This window comes from Poecile atricapillus, chromosome 4 (genome assembly GCF_030490865.1).
Source record: "Poecile atricapillus isolate bPoeAtr1 chromosome 4, bPoeAtr1.hap1, whole genome shotgun sequence".
Taxonomy (NCBI): Eukaryota; Metazoa; Chordata; class Aves; order Passeriformes; family Paridae; genus Poecile; species Poecile atricapillus.
Genome location: NC_081252.1, coordinates 73,616,791 through 73,631,799, shown reverse-complemented (window position 1 = coordinate 73,631,799; position 15,009 = coordinate 73,616,791). Strand labels below are relative to the sequence as shown.

General features: G+C 47.1%; 1 protein-coding gene across 2 annotated transcripts in view; it reads right to left on the bottom strand.

Annotated features, from left to right (window-relative positions):
* PTPRA (protein tyrosine phosphatase receptor type A) overlaps positions 1–15,009 on the bottom strand; it is a 114,639-nt gene that overhangs the window by 86,345 nt on the left and 13,285 nt on the right. For both annotated transcript variants that reach the window (XM_058838378.1, XM_058838377.1), the window contains exon 2: positions 820–966. The gene's annotated coding sequence lies outside the window, so the exon portion shown is untranslated. The remainder of the gene's footprint in view (positions 1–819; positions 967–15,009) is intronic.

The following is a 15,009-nucleotide window of genomic DNA, read 5'->3' as shown; positions in this document are numbered from 1 at the left end:
GTGAACCTGTGAAAGCTACAGTAACAAGAAATGCTTTAGGAAAAGACCTTGTTTGTACAAAACCCCAGATTTCACATGCACATCACCCTTTGCTACTCCATCCCAGCACTGAACCCACTTGGGTTGGAACCAGTCCTTCGAAACACCCAACAAGAAATCTTACAGTAGGGTTTTTATTTTTAATTTTTAAAAGCATTCCTCAATCTTTTCCACAGGTCAGACCACGGGAAGAACTTTGACCAGAAAAACTTCCCACAAACTCTCCCTGATGGATGAGATTGGGTTTTAATTCACCAATGTCCTGAGTAACGCTTCTTAATCTGGAACCTTCCTTCTTACTCCACAGCCTTCCTTTCCTCAAAAGGAAAAAGGGATTTTTCTTTTCCCCTCCTTTATAAATCACTCATGCAAGAACTCTGTGCCCATCTGCACCAAGGTAAGAATATATCACAGTCTCATACTAATTCAATATACTTTAGTCTAATGAGAAAAAGAAACTTAAGAAAAATTATCTTCAAAATATTAATGCCCAAACTCTACTCCTGACACAACCCAAAAGTTTCAAAAATGAAAGATTCCTTAAAGTAAATGAAGAGAAAACACTGGATTTATCCAAGTTAGCACCAAAACAAAGCCAACACCTCTGGTCTAAGAAGACTGCGCTCATTAGGACTGAAGAAGGGAACGACAGAGTGCAGATTTCTCCGTGTAGGATCGAGAGATGTCAATCCATGAGGAAGCTGTACACCCTGGAACCTCCAAAAGCTACACCAGCACCAGCTCCACGCCCCAAACACCTCATCCATGCCTCTACTGTACCTTGAAAGGGACGTTCTTTCACCTCTTCGCCTCCCCAACGCGACGGCCAAAGCTTTTTCCGGTTAATACCAAACCAGGAGGATGAGGATGAGGATGAGGAGCACACAATCAATCCTTGTTAAGGCTGATGATTATTCTCAATACACCCTGGAAGAGAGGAACACCCAGTGAGTTGCTTGTGCCAAAATGAGTGAGTCCTTTCACATGGATCAGCCACGTTAAACAAACAGCCTTTTTCTGCCCCAAATGCTTGGGTTCTGTTGTGGATGACTGGGATTGTACCAGCCACTAATGGAGTCTCCATATAAAATAAGTTTATCCAACTATTCCAAGCTCAGATGGAGAAAAAACACCTTGCAGAAGACATGGAGATGGTCAAGGAGAAGACTGAAGAGCACAGCTCATATTTCAGGGAATAACCCAGCTTTACACGGCTTGTTAATACACCAGCAGCTAATGAACAACAACAAAAATTTAGTCTTACATTGTTCTGTTCTGCAGAGAGGACAAAAAAGATCAAACACCACTTGGCCTGAAGCTGGAAAGATCTTTTGTGCTGGATTTTACATTTAAATCTACTGCCTTAAAAATGCCTTTATTTTTTGGGGAGGAAAGTGCAAGTTTGTGGGCAGGAGCCAGGTACTCATCAGGCCAGCCAGCACCAGTGGGAAGAGAGGACAAACCTCTGGACAGCACAAACCCTTCTGGAGACCTGGAACAGAGGAAGGTGCCTTCAAAGGCTCCTCTGCTCATGAAAACAGCCCCAAGGTGGAATTAGGAATGTATCAGTTAAAGCATCTACAGGAGTGAGAGTGGCTCCTCTGGAGCTGTGGGTATGCTGGCAAGGAGGAGAGGAAAACAATATTCCATCAGGCTGGGGGAGAGACAAGTGAATTACTCCCTTGGCAACCAGCTTCACGGGACCAGGTTCTCTCCTCAGTTATTCAGTTGTATATATTTGGCTCCTCAGTTACTTTCTGTAGGACTCCTCCAGTTTTAAATCTCATTTTCAACTCAAGCTGGAAGCATCTTCCACATGCTTCCAAAGCAAAAACAGGCAAGGTGCATTTCTTTAGGGAAGGTGAGTCTAAAACAGCTGAAACCTCCTGTGCTGTGGCAACATCTGGCAAAATTAAATGTTCTCCTCAGTGGAGCAAGAGAAAAGCTGATGCTCTTTGGTCTAAAGCTTTATTAGGGCATTAAAGGCTCATACAGAATGAGCACCCAAACCAGCCACCCACAGCAAAGGCAGCAGCAGAACCGATGCCCAAGAGCTCCAACAGCAGCTTCCAGGTATCCCTTAAACAATTTGGTGAAGGGGATAGAGACTGCCCTTACATCCAGCATCCTGGAAATGTCCAAGACCAGGCTGGATGGGGATTGGAGCAACCTGGTTTAGTGGAAGGTGTCCCTGCCACTCATCTTGGAATTAAACGCTCTTGAAGGTCCCTTCCAACCCAAACCATTCTGTGTTTCTATGGATTTATTTTAAGTTGGAGAAAGGAGGCACATCCTGCAGGCACAGGGAAGGAGCAGCAGAGCATCTTCTCCCTGGACACCCACTCCACCGCTTCGGATTCCCCAACAATAACCCAGCCTGCTCAGGGCAATGTGGATTCCCAATCCGGCTCTGCAGCATCAGGCTCCCTCTAATTATCCCTCAGCCCGGTGACATCTGAATGGTGGAACAGAAACATGTCAGAGACACAAAATGAGAGAGTGTGAAAACAAGCCTGTCTCCTTTCTCCGTTCACACCGCAGGTCCTGAGCGCACGAGGACTCGCTCCTGCCTGAGTCATTCCCAGCAATGCTTCACAACCACAGAGAATTCCCACGCAGGAAGTTTTTTTTTTGCAAAATTATTGAAAAATGAGAGGGCAGCGAGACCGACTCTGGGACTGGAAGGAGTGTGATGAGAAGGATCAGTCGTGTCTGTGGAGCCTTATTAGAAATAATTTCTATGCAAGTAAAACAAATATCCCCCTCACTTTTCCAGGAAAATGCTGAATTCCATACTGATTTACACGCTTTCCAATCTCATTGACTTCAGAGGGATTGCCTGTGGTAGGAATCACCAGGCTGTGGCCTCCCAGCAATAGAGTAATCCCTTCATATTCCCCCTTTCAAAAGCCCCATCATCCGACCAGGTGCTGCAGCTCAGGCCCCGTGAGCCGAGTTCCAGCCCTGCGGCGACGCTTCTCCTCTCCCTGCAAAAACCTGGGAAGGGAGGGAAAGGGAAATAAAAGTCTGATGATGGAAATGCCTCATGGAGCGTGGCTGAGCTGGGGGAGAGAGGCCCAAACCTCCTTCCACCTAATTAAATCCAGATCCAAAAGCTGTTCCGATCCAAGCGCATTAAGTATTTTTGTTAGGAAGGGCAGGGATAAATTAACTCCTAACTCTGGCCCTAATCTTTTTTTCATTGTTGTTTAAATTCTCCCACTTCCTAAGATTTCAGCGTTTCCTTGTGATAAAGAGGAGCTCTGGCCTGCTGGCTCATCTGCCCCTTTCCTCCACGGCATCTGGGCAGATGCTCCCCCCAACCGAGCTGTTAAAAATCACAGGACCTGCTTCTGCATTTACAAACATCAGTGCAAAAGGCAACTGCTGACCCCACTCTTTTGTCACAGCTGTTATTTACAGCACCACCAGCACGCTGGAGAGATGATAATAAATGTTTAATGGTCCAGTAAACACCAAGGGCTTTATCTCTAGCCCATTTCCAAGCCTGATCAAATATAATAATCCTTTGTATGTCTGTCTGCCACTTCCCTGGCTTCCTGTGGGATGGGAAGAGATGGACAGGGCTGCTCTATATTCAGACATGATAAATATAGAGAAAAGGGGGTTAGTTATAGGGACATAAATGTTTACCCTGCTTCCATATAAATTCTTTGCTCCCAGAAGGTCAGGACTATCCACTGACCTGTTGGACCTCAACTTCTATATAATACAGAAATGCAGGCAGCATCTGCCTCTAGGATTCAATGCAGCAGTTATAAATAACAGAAATATTACACAGAGGAAGTGGGGAATATGTGGAGGAAGTTGAGAGAAGAATCATTCACTTACAGACTGGGCAGATAAACCACTTCCTCAGATCTGAAATGGAAGATCTATTCCTCCTCCAATTATAGCTGTGGGTCCATTACTCAATATTCCCTCCCCATGCAAGTCTTACTTATCTCATAGAGCCTCATCTCTCCCAGATGACACTGTAAATGAGTCATTTGACACATTAAAGTGAAGCAGTTAGGGTTTTATTATGCTATTACACATCGCCTTGACAAGCTTCCCTAAAGACTTGATCCTAAATCACAGTCCAATTCTGGTTTGGGAAACTGATCCTAAATCACAGTCCAGTTCTGGTTTGGGAAACTGATCCTAAATCACAGTCCAATTCTGGTTTGGAAAACTGATCTTAAATCACAGTCCAGTTCTGGTTTGGGAAACTGATCCTAAATCACAGTCCAGTTCTGGTTTGGGAAACTGATCCTAAATCACAGTCCAGTTCTGGTTTGGGAAACTGATCCTAAATCACAGTCCAGTTCTGGTTTGGGAAACTGATCCTAAATCACAGTCCAGTTCTGGTTTGGGAAACTGATCCTAAATCACAGTCCAGTTCTGGTTTGGGAAACTGATCCTAAATCACAGTCCAGTTCTGGTTTGGGAAACTGATCCTAAATCACAGTCCAGTTCTGGCTTGGGAAACTGATCCTAAATCACAGTCCAGTTCTGGTTTGGGAAACTGATCCTAAATCACAGTCCAGTTCTGGTTTGGGAAACTGATCCTAAATCACAGTCCAGTTCTGGTTTGGGAAACTGATCCTAAATCACAGTCCAGTTCTGGTTTGGGAAACTGATCCTAAATCACAGTCCAGTTCTGGTTTGGGAAACTGATCCTAAATCACAGTCCAGTTCTGGTTTGGGAAACTGATCCTAAATCACAGTCCAGTTCTGGTTTGGGAAACTGATCCTAAATCACAGTCCAGTTCTGGTTTGGGAAACTGATCCTAAATCACAGTCCAGTTCTGGTTTGGGAAACTGATCCTAAATCACAGTCCAGTTCTGGTTTGGGAAACTCACACAACCCAAAGATAAAAACATGAGAAAAAGCCACACGGACTCCACAGGTGAGACCTCCCCCATGTAGGGTTGCACCTATTCAATACACAGGCTCCAGGAGCCAGACCTGTTCCACAGCTCTCCAGACCATGTTCAAGGTTTGATTTCTTTTTTTTCAGCCTCCAAAGGAGCCCCAAAATCAAGTCCTGGAACGGGTGAAGTCTTCTGATACAGCCAAAGCCACCTGATTCCACTAACACCAGCACTTCTTGGCTCAGATGGTGAGAGAGACCTGCTTCCCAGTTTGATCTGGTCAAACTGGAGGGTCTAAGGCTGATCCATGCAGAAGATGAGGGATCAGGCAGGATTATGTAAACCAAGGCTCGAGGCCAAAATAAAGGAGCCAGGAGGCAGGGCTGTCGTCAGGGCGTAGCTCAGCTGTGCCTCCATGCACCGGCCCCTTCCCTCTGCGGGACATTTTCACTCAGCGTGGCCAGGAGACTCTGGCAGAGGGTGTTTCAAACTCCCAGAGCTGCCAAAAACATCCACGTTTGGAGAAGGAGTGAGAGCTCATCATAAATCCACCCCAGTGAACCGCAGCCCTGCTCTGCTGCCTTTCTGGGTGAACCCAAAAATCGTGAAAGCAAAGACCTCCCAGTAATTACACCCAAAAGGTTTCCTGTCTCTGCAGGAATCTTTGTTTGCTTTGGGTTTTAGTGGTAGATGGGAGCACAGACTACAACTTGTGGGAGATAGGTTATTGCTGCTAAAGCAAAGAGACTTTTTCCTTCCCCATCCTGAACAGATAAAGCACTAAAAATGCTGCTCTGAAACAGCTTGGTCCTGCATTCACAGATGGCAGCAAAAATTAGCATTATTTATCAGTGTCTTTAGTCATTTTTTAAAAGAAAAGCAGATAAAGGAAGATATGCACCTGATTTAAGGCTCCTTGTCCTTTCTTTTTCAACTAATACTTTAAAATGCAGCAGGGAAAGAGCGTTTTGCAGAGCTTTAGGAAACTACACTTAAAAAAAATTACAACATTTACCCAAGAAGGAGAATGAAAACAAGCAGAACAATAAGAGTCACGGAAGTTTGCTTTGAGGAGGCAGCTGGGAAGGTGAAAGGAGGAAGCAAGCAAAGAAAACACACAGCATAAAGATAGAAATTAATCCAAAACAGCAGGAGAAGAATTATTAAGCCATTTTACATTCTTACAGCAAAGGAGATGTGATCACACAGTGCTGTTTGATGCCAAACGCAGCTGCATTTGTGCACAGGTCACACCCCTGCAGAGGGCTCAGCCCAGCCCTGCATCTCCCCAGGACCTTGATCTCCGTGTCTCAGAATCACAGAGTGGTGGAGGTGAGAAGAAACTTCTGGAGGCTGTCTGGTCCAACTCCCTGCTCAGCAGGGTCACACAGAGCCAGCTGCCCATGACTGTAGACAGATAAATGCTGGATATCCTCAAAGATGGAGCCTCCACAACACCCCTGGACAGCCTGTGCCAGCAGCTGGTGACCCTCCCAGCAGAACGTGTTCCCTGCTGTTCACAGGGACCCTCCTGTGGGCAGGGTGTGCCCACAGCCCCTTGTCCTGTCCCTGGCCACCACTGGCAGAGCCTGGCTCTGTCCCTCTGCAGCCTCCCTGCAGGTGTTGATGGACAGGGATGAGACCCCCAGAGCCTTCTCTTCTCCAGGCTGAGCAGCCCCAGCTGTCCCAGCCTTTCCTGAGAGCAGAGATGCTCCAGTGGCCTCACTGGGCTCTCCCCAGTCTGTCCCTGTCCCTCTTGTCCTGGGGAGGCAGAGCTGGGCCCAGAGCTCCAGGTGTGGCCTCAGCAGTGCTGAGCACAGGGCAGGATCCCCCCAGGACCTGCTGGAAGTGTTTTGTCTCACACAGCCCAGGCCACCACTGTCCCTTTTGGGTACATTTCAGGGTGAATTTGATGTCCAGCAGGACCCCCAGGTCCTTTCCTGTCCAGCTCTTTCCCAGGAGCACAAACTGGTGCCTGGGGCTGTGTGAGGAACTTCAGGGAAACAGCAAATGCAGGAAAGAAAAACATTCGTAGTCCTCTACAAAATCTGCTGTCAGACAGGGAAGCTCATCACCAAAAGAGCTTAGTTCAGATGAAGGACAAATAAAAAAAGGCACAGAGAGCATCATATGATAAATAGGCATCATTTTCTCCAGCAGTGAAGCCTGTCCTCGCTGCAAGAACTTGCCATTTCCTCCCAGCACAAATGGATTACTCATGGACAGAGAAGTCGGGAACAAAATTAACTCTTGGAGCTCAGCATGTCCCAGGAGATGAGCTCAATCCCAGCCTGCTCCTTCCCCCACAGCACACAGACCAGGAGCCTGGTGGCCTCTTTGATTGCTTCCATCACCACAATAATTACTTTAATTTTTAGCTTCTTGATTTTGGCAGAGACTCTGTTAAAAGCCCAAGGAAGAACAATTAAAAGGGAGAATTAAGTGAAATAAAGTGCCATCAGGGTTTGGTGTCTGCCCCTCTTCCCTTAAGTGGGGTGGAAGATTAAGTGCTCAGCCAAAGGGAGGCACCCTCAGAAGAGATCCAAAAAGCCTTTTTCTTAACAGAAACCATCTAGAACATGTCAAAAACCCCTAAATCCTGCAGGACTGGCAGGATGGAGCCTTGGCTTCAGCTCCCACGTGGGCTTAGCAGTACAAATCCACTTCCCACACCCCAGGGAAAGCAACTCAGTCCATTCTGTGCTTCCCGTGGTGATGAGCAGCCAAAATGAGAGTCACTCCTCCAGAAAGTACAGAGTGATCTGATTTATGGACTTACCAGGGAGGGAATTCTGATCAGGGTCCTCCTTCTCAGAGTTTTCATGTGTTTTACGTTAGGTATTCATTGGACCTGAGGAATCCACAAGCACTCCTGCTGCACACCATGCTGAGAAGAGGGACCAGGACACAATTCCTTCCCTTTTATCTTATCACCTGCTCAGGTTTGAGTGGCAAGGAGGGATTCAGCACCTCTGTTCCACACAGCCAGACAGTGCTGCAGGTTTCTCACCTGGGATCAAAGCAATGGGAACCCAACACCTCCACCAGCAGCAGCCCAAGAAGCTCCCAGTGTTGGCTGCCCAACGAGCCCAGAATCCTGAGATCACAGCCCTCACCCTAATTTTTTTTTTTTAAGAATATAGTCATCAAAAATTGTCTCTTGCTCGAAGGCTAGCAGCTGCATGACAGCCACATTCCAAGTTTTCTACTCATTCATGAATTCAAAAGTCAGGCTGAGAAGATGCACAATTAAGTCCAGTTTCCTTATTTTTCAGAACACATGTAATTATCCCCAACTTCAGAGACACAAACTACTCCTGGAGAAGTAACTTGTCAAACAACGAGATGACAAAGGCAGCAACAAGAGCCCACTCACCCTGCCACTGGTCTTATGTCTCACAAAATAATTGCCTTCCCACCCAGAACTAAAGGTTACAACTACAGAGAGAATGAATCAAGCCGGAAAGACATATTTTAAAAATGGGAAAAAAATGGAACTAAAAAGTTTTTATGAAAACACACCAGCATGTGTAATACAGGAGACCATTTCTGCATTGCACCTTGTTTGCTCATGCTTTGTGTCAGCCGCCAACCACAAATTAAATACCTCAGTTAAAACTTTGCTCATCTGGTACCTTTAATAGTTACTTAGTCACTAGAAACTGAACATCTGTTTTGCTTTGAGGCTTTCAGCAGTGACTCAATGTTATCTGCAGTGTTGGACCGCTGAAGATGAGTATTCCTGAGGTTTTTTTCCCCCCCCCCACCCCACTCCTAGCAACAGGGCTTCTTGCTTTGGGAAGGAATCAGCTGACAAAGTTGGGTTATAAAATCGTTACAGCTTGACACGAGTTGAGGAGGAAGTGCAAGACACAGAGAAATTTCATCCTCAGCTGGAAACATCCCGGCTGAGATCTCCACCAGCGTGTACCTGTGTCCCACAGCTCCCTGGGATCGATACACCTTTGGCTCCCAGGCTCTGGAGGAGCAGCAACCTCCTGCTGTGTGTACAGCCAGCTCGATAAACACAATTAAAATCCCTCCAGCAACCTCTCAGTGTGTGCATCCCCCCCTCCCACCCCAGGCTGCGAGCAATCCCAAAGCTTTATGTGGGATTTAACCTCCGCTGGCTCCAGGCAGGGCAGAGAGCTCAGCATCACATCTTCATCAGCAGGGAAGTTCCCGAGGTGGAGGAGTAGCTCTGGGAAGAGGATGCAGCAGCAGGAAACATCCCAGCACCGAGGGACCCAATTAACTCGCTGATACAAGACACCAGCATCCTATTAGCAGGGTAGACGCTGTGCCTGCACAAAGACACGCCACGCCTGGGAAAAGCACTTCAAGGATAACATATGCAGAGTGTGTGTGCCAGGGAAGAGCTTGGACATGGTCATCATCTTGTCCTGCTGTAAGAGAAGGGATCTGGGCAGTATCCAAGCCAGCCCATCGTTAAAAATCATTTCCCTGCCATGTTGCAGGGATGATCCTGCTGCTCCTTCAGCGAGTTGGAATTTTCCGTGGAAGGGCATCAGACAAAACAGATCTTCCCTTCACCTCACCAAATGGTGGCTATAAAACAGAGCCAGGTGTCGGAAAAGGATACTCAGGTTGGCTTTATGGGGTTTCAGAGAATCACAGAATATCCTGAGCTCAGAGGGATCCACCCAGGGATCATTGAGCCCAACTCCTGTTTCACCATCTCCCACCTCAGAGATGGGCACACACAGAATCACCCGGGTTCTAAAGGACCTCCAAGGTAATTGAGTCCAATCTGTGACCCATCACCACCCTGTCAACCAGACCAGAGCACTGAGTGTCACATCCAGTCTTTCTTTAAGCTCCTCCAGGGACAGGGACTCCACCACCTCCCTAGGCAGCCCAGTCCAGTGTTTTACCACCTTTTCTATGAAGAATTTCCTCCTAATGACCAACCTGAACCTCCACTGGAGCAGCTTGCGACTACAAGGGGTTCACTCAAAGAGTTTTATGATCCACTTCACCCTTACATACAGATAAAGGGCACTGACATTGAAGACTCAGATGTTAACCTGCTGGGAGATAAAGGTTCAAAGGGAAATTGAGAAAATCCCTACTCCTGGCTCCCACCCCAGCACTTGAAAAGGCTTTTCTCTCTTCCAGTCAAATCTTAAAAATGAGTGTGCACAGGGGCAGCCTGACACTGTTCCAGTGGGCATGACAGACTCCATCTGAGATCTGCTTAATTCAGTAACTCCAACAGCAATCAGCAGCAGGTCTAGAAAGCAAGGTCAGACCCACACCAATCTGTACCATTTTCTCCCCTGAACACTTCAGCATGGACTGTTTCTACCCAGGAATTTTTATACTTTCCTTCCATGAGTTTATCCAGTTACCTTCCTGATCCATGTCAGTTTTTAAGCATCCTACAGAAAGTAGCAGCACAGGGTGCCAAGAGAAGCTGTGGCTGCCCCTGGATCCCTGCACGTGTCCAAGGCCAGGCTGGATGGGGCTTGGAGCACCCTGGGATAGTGGAAAGTGTCCCTGCCATGGCAGGGGGTGGAACAAGTTGATCTTTAAGATCCCTTCCAACCCAAACCATTCTGTGTTTCTGTGAGTAACACACGTGGTGGAAATTCTTACAAACACTGACCATACACAGGGGGAGGATGTGCTACCAGGACAGTACCATCAACTTCCAAAATTCTGATCCCCAGAGCTCACAAAACTCCTCTGAGTCCTCTCCCCAAAGTTTTTATGTTGCTAACACAGACCACAATGAACAAGTGCTGCCATGCAACTCTCAGGGATTCAAACTGGGCTCCTCATCAGAGCCTCTGCGGGCAGCGAAGCAGCAGAACTGGTTTGGAAAGGAGAAAAGGAAAGAAAACACAGATGACTCTGATAACATGTCTAATTAATAAAGCATAAACGAGACGGGCTGGTTCAGGCTGCGCGTCCCATCTGCTCCAGCTTCAGTCAGGATGGTTCCCCATCCCCAAAAGCACCGCTTTCCATGCAGATATTCCCACATGCTGACAAGACAAAGATGTGTCTTCAGCACCCATGCTCTGCTCTGGCAGTCCTGCACATCCCTGCATTCCTTTCTTTAGGAAAAAGGGATGTGCAATAAAAAAATAGGAGTGCAAAGCATGGTCTGGGACACCATGGCCATATCCCAGAGAACAAACACAAGAGTTTGGTATGAGTTTGCCATAACTTCATAGTCATCAGTCCTCTGTGACCTAACCTACCATTAAAGCTTTACCCCAAAACAGTTAATATGTTTTATTCTGTTCTGCTTTAAGCAACTCTGCAATCAAGTTGTGTGAATTCCTACAGTTTAAGTGCTGTAAAATAAACAAAGATTTATTTGAGGACCTGACAGCTCCCTAAGGCCAGCAGCTAAGAGTTATAACCCTGGAAGTTGAGGTTTCGACAAGGTCTTGATCTCTGCATCTTTCTGGTCCTCTTTTTGAAAAAAATAAGCAGAGAGGACACACTCAGTAGAGTCCCAGTAGTGGGAAACATCCAGACACTCTCACAAATGTGCACCCAGGCCCTAAAAGCTTCAACAAAAGGAAAAAGAGAAAAACAAAAGGGAGCAACAGGAAACTGGTGGTCAAGTGGTGAAGGAAACTGGTAGTCCTGGTGCTTTCTGAGGACAGGCTGACTCATTCTCCCCAGTTAAAAACCCAAACAACACCAACACCAGCCAGTCTGCTGGAGGTGGGAGTTCATGGTTTTTTCAGGCTCCATTGCTATGGGTGGATTTAATGAAATGGAAACCTTTCAGGGAGGGTAAATCCTTCAGAGGCAGAGAGGAAGTTACAGTCAGTTCTGCACAAGCTTCTCCTGTATCACTTCATTCACGGCCACACCAGCTGCTGCCACCTGCTCCTGAAAAACCAGCAAGAGTCAGGCCCTGAAAAGATAATCTGTTCTATTCTTTTTCAAAAAATGGGACTGAATGAGCAATGTTCTGTTGGGGAAGTCCACACCACACCTCTGAGGACACAGGAGAGAGAACCAGCCTGGCCAAACAGGGAACGCCAAGGCTTTACTAGAGGAAAACCTTGAGGAACTTGGATGCAAACAAGCTCACCTCCACCTGGGATGCCAAGATCCTTCCACTGCCTTCATACTCAAGAGCTGTGAACATCATAAAGGTCTGATCTGCACTTGAGGAAGGACCAAGGAGGATGTGCCATGGCAGAAGCATCTCTCAGCCAAGCCACAGGGCTCCAAATGTGAGTTCCTTCAACACTACTACATCCAACCCCTGTAGCTTGCTCCAGCCCCAGCTCCTGTCTCCACACCCCTCAAAATCCAACAGCAATAAACAGTGGGGAGCTGTTTGTACACCAGTTGCCACATTGAGGATGGTCACACATCACAATGTCAGAGGAGCAACAACACGGTGATGGTGAAACCCTACGGCAGAGATTTGTTCTCCAGACTCAGAACTAAATGCAGACAGTGCATGGGGGTGGCTGGAGCTTCATCCCAAGAAAGCCAACCAACACAGGAAGCCTTAGCTGCACTGGAATAGTCAAGATTTCAGGCAAACTACTTAAAAGCAAGCAGATCTCCCCAGGAAATGGACAATGAGTTGCTGGCAGCATCCTGGAAGCCTTTCCTCTGACGAAGAGCTGGTTACTGAGGAATGGAGCTAACTCAGGTACAGGCACAAAACAAAAGGCAGAAGTTGAACTGGAACTTGCTGACTAAGCTGAGCCGGGCCAGGGCGGGCAGGGGAGATCCGGGCAGCAGCCAGTGCTATGGAATAGGCACAGAAACAACTTTCCACGGGAGCATGTTGCTTTAAAGTCAGCTGTATGAGATCATCTTGTCCCCTTGAGTATGTTGTTTCCTAATGTTTTGCCCAGACCAATCACAAATGTCAGAAGCAATGGCTGGGTCTGTTGGTTTGGGTTTGGTTTTTTTTGGGTTTTTTTGGCCTACCTTTGGGTCCCTGCAGAGCCTGTCAAGGATGAGAACTGTAGACCCTGTTCTGTCTTTCACATTACAAATACAATTACCTCTGCAGCCTGATTGCAGCATCTCCTGTCAGAGCGATTCTGCAAGAGGCTGAAAGAACAGCTTGCCTTTCAAAGGGAGTTAGAACATTCCTGCGAGTCCTTCCGTGCCCTGTGGTCACGTGCTGGTGAAATTTAAGAAAAGCATGTGCAGTCCCAAGGGAAGAGCATCCCTTGGACAAAGCTGTTCTTACAGATTTCAAAAAAGGATGTAATGAAATGCCCTTGGAAAGTACAAAATTTCCTGGGCAAAATCTGATTCTTCTTGCTTTTCAATCCTCTTACTCAGATAATGAAGAAAAAAATGTCACTGTAAGATGATTTTGAGATGGAAGGGACAGTTTGGAGATGGACAGGCTTGTCCTACACCTGGATGCAAGAGATGTGGGATTGAGCAAAGCAAGAGATAACATTAAGGGCAGTTGGACTCCTCTTTGTAAAGGCAGCAAGCATCTTGGATTTGGCCCTTGGATAACTTCAAGTGGAAATTAGCACTACAAGCTGGAAACATCTGGAGATAGGGTGTTAAACAAGATAGTGCTGGCGGGTCACATGTGGTTCCCACATTTTCACTTCATCCCAACCAGAGGCAAGAGTCAGCACACAGGGCACCAAACGGAGCTGGGAATTCTGTGGTGGATGATTACACAGGCCACTGCCACCAGGTGAGAGCTCCCTTCTCCTCACCTCCCACCCCAAGCACTCCCAGAGCTGCTCTGTGTCAGCCACAGTGGCTCAGCTTGTTTGCCAGCTTACCAAAACGCTGGCCAGGACAGGGTGCTGCGCCGGAGCGCCGCGTTCACGCCAAGGTAAGCAAGCTGAGCCGCCTTACTCACCACCAGACGTGGTCCAACACGTGCAGAAAGGAGGGAACAGAAAAATAAACTCTTCAAAACAACACCAGCACTATCTTACATCAGCTCATCCCTGCCACGAAACAACTCATCAGCTCTCTGCACCTTGGTTTCCTTTTGGCACCGGGGCAGTGGCGCTCCCTGCTCAGCCAGGGACTGATGGAGGGGCCAATGCTGCTGAACCAGGGCCCCAAAGAACACCCAATTCGGACAAGACAGGGCTTGACCCCCAAGTTATTAAACAAAAAGTAGGAATATTAAGTGCAGATGTTAATGGTGAAAGAGTCACAGTTGACACTAAGGTGAAAGAGAGTAGGTTTGGATTGGATATTGGGGAGAAATTATTCCCTGTGAGGGTGGTGAGGCACTGGCACAGGTTGTCCAGGCTGTCCCATCCCTGTGTCCAAGCCAGGCTGAATGGGGTGTGGAGCAAACTGGGATAGTGGGAGGTGTTCCTGCTCATGGCAGGAGGTTGGAATGGAATGGTCTTTAAAGGTCCCTTCCAACCCAAACCATTCCGTGATTCTGTGACTGTCCCACGGAGTTCAGCTCACAGCACTTGAAATCAAAGATCACAAGGTTTTGCAGATTATTATTAAACATGGAAGCCCCTGCAGGATGCTTTATTCTAGGAAAAAATCAAAGTGTTCCTTCTTCAGCTGTCCATTACCTAAAGTAGGCTGAATGAGCCCCATTTCTGAGGGAATAAATCCCTTTTGGACCAAGCAATAGGAAACTGGAGTGGGAATTGGCCAGCATCATTAGGCACATCAGACCTGTTCTCCAAGCAAGAGACTTCAGGCTCAGGACATTTCAAAAGCCAGCATTTCTCAACAAGCATGGAAGCACCGACTCCTCCTTTTATTTCACATCTATCCCTTTTTCCCTGGGGACAGCAAGCAGCCTGGTGTGACACAGTGGGGATAATCCCAGTCCCCCATCAGGCACCAAATCTGTGAGCAAGGCAGGCTTTGATAAATGGGAGGAGGTGGCGAGTGAAGGAAAGTTCATGGAAGAAAGCTCGCAGAAGACAGGAATATTAAAGAGTTTCAACTCTGCAGCCAGGAAACACTTAACAAATAGGCATCTTTGTGCTCAAAGCTGATGAGAAACAACTCTACCCAGAGGAAAGAAAAATAACAGATGTGAAAATTAAGTAGGCAAGTGCTTGGTGTAAGTATGATTTGGTCTACAAAGACCATTTAGGGGACAGGTTTTCAAGA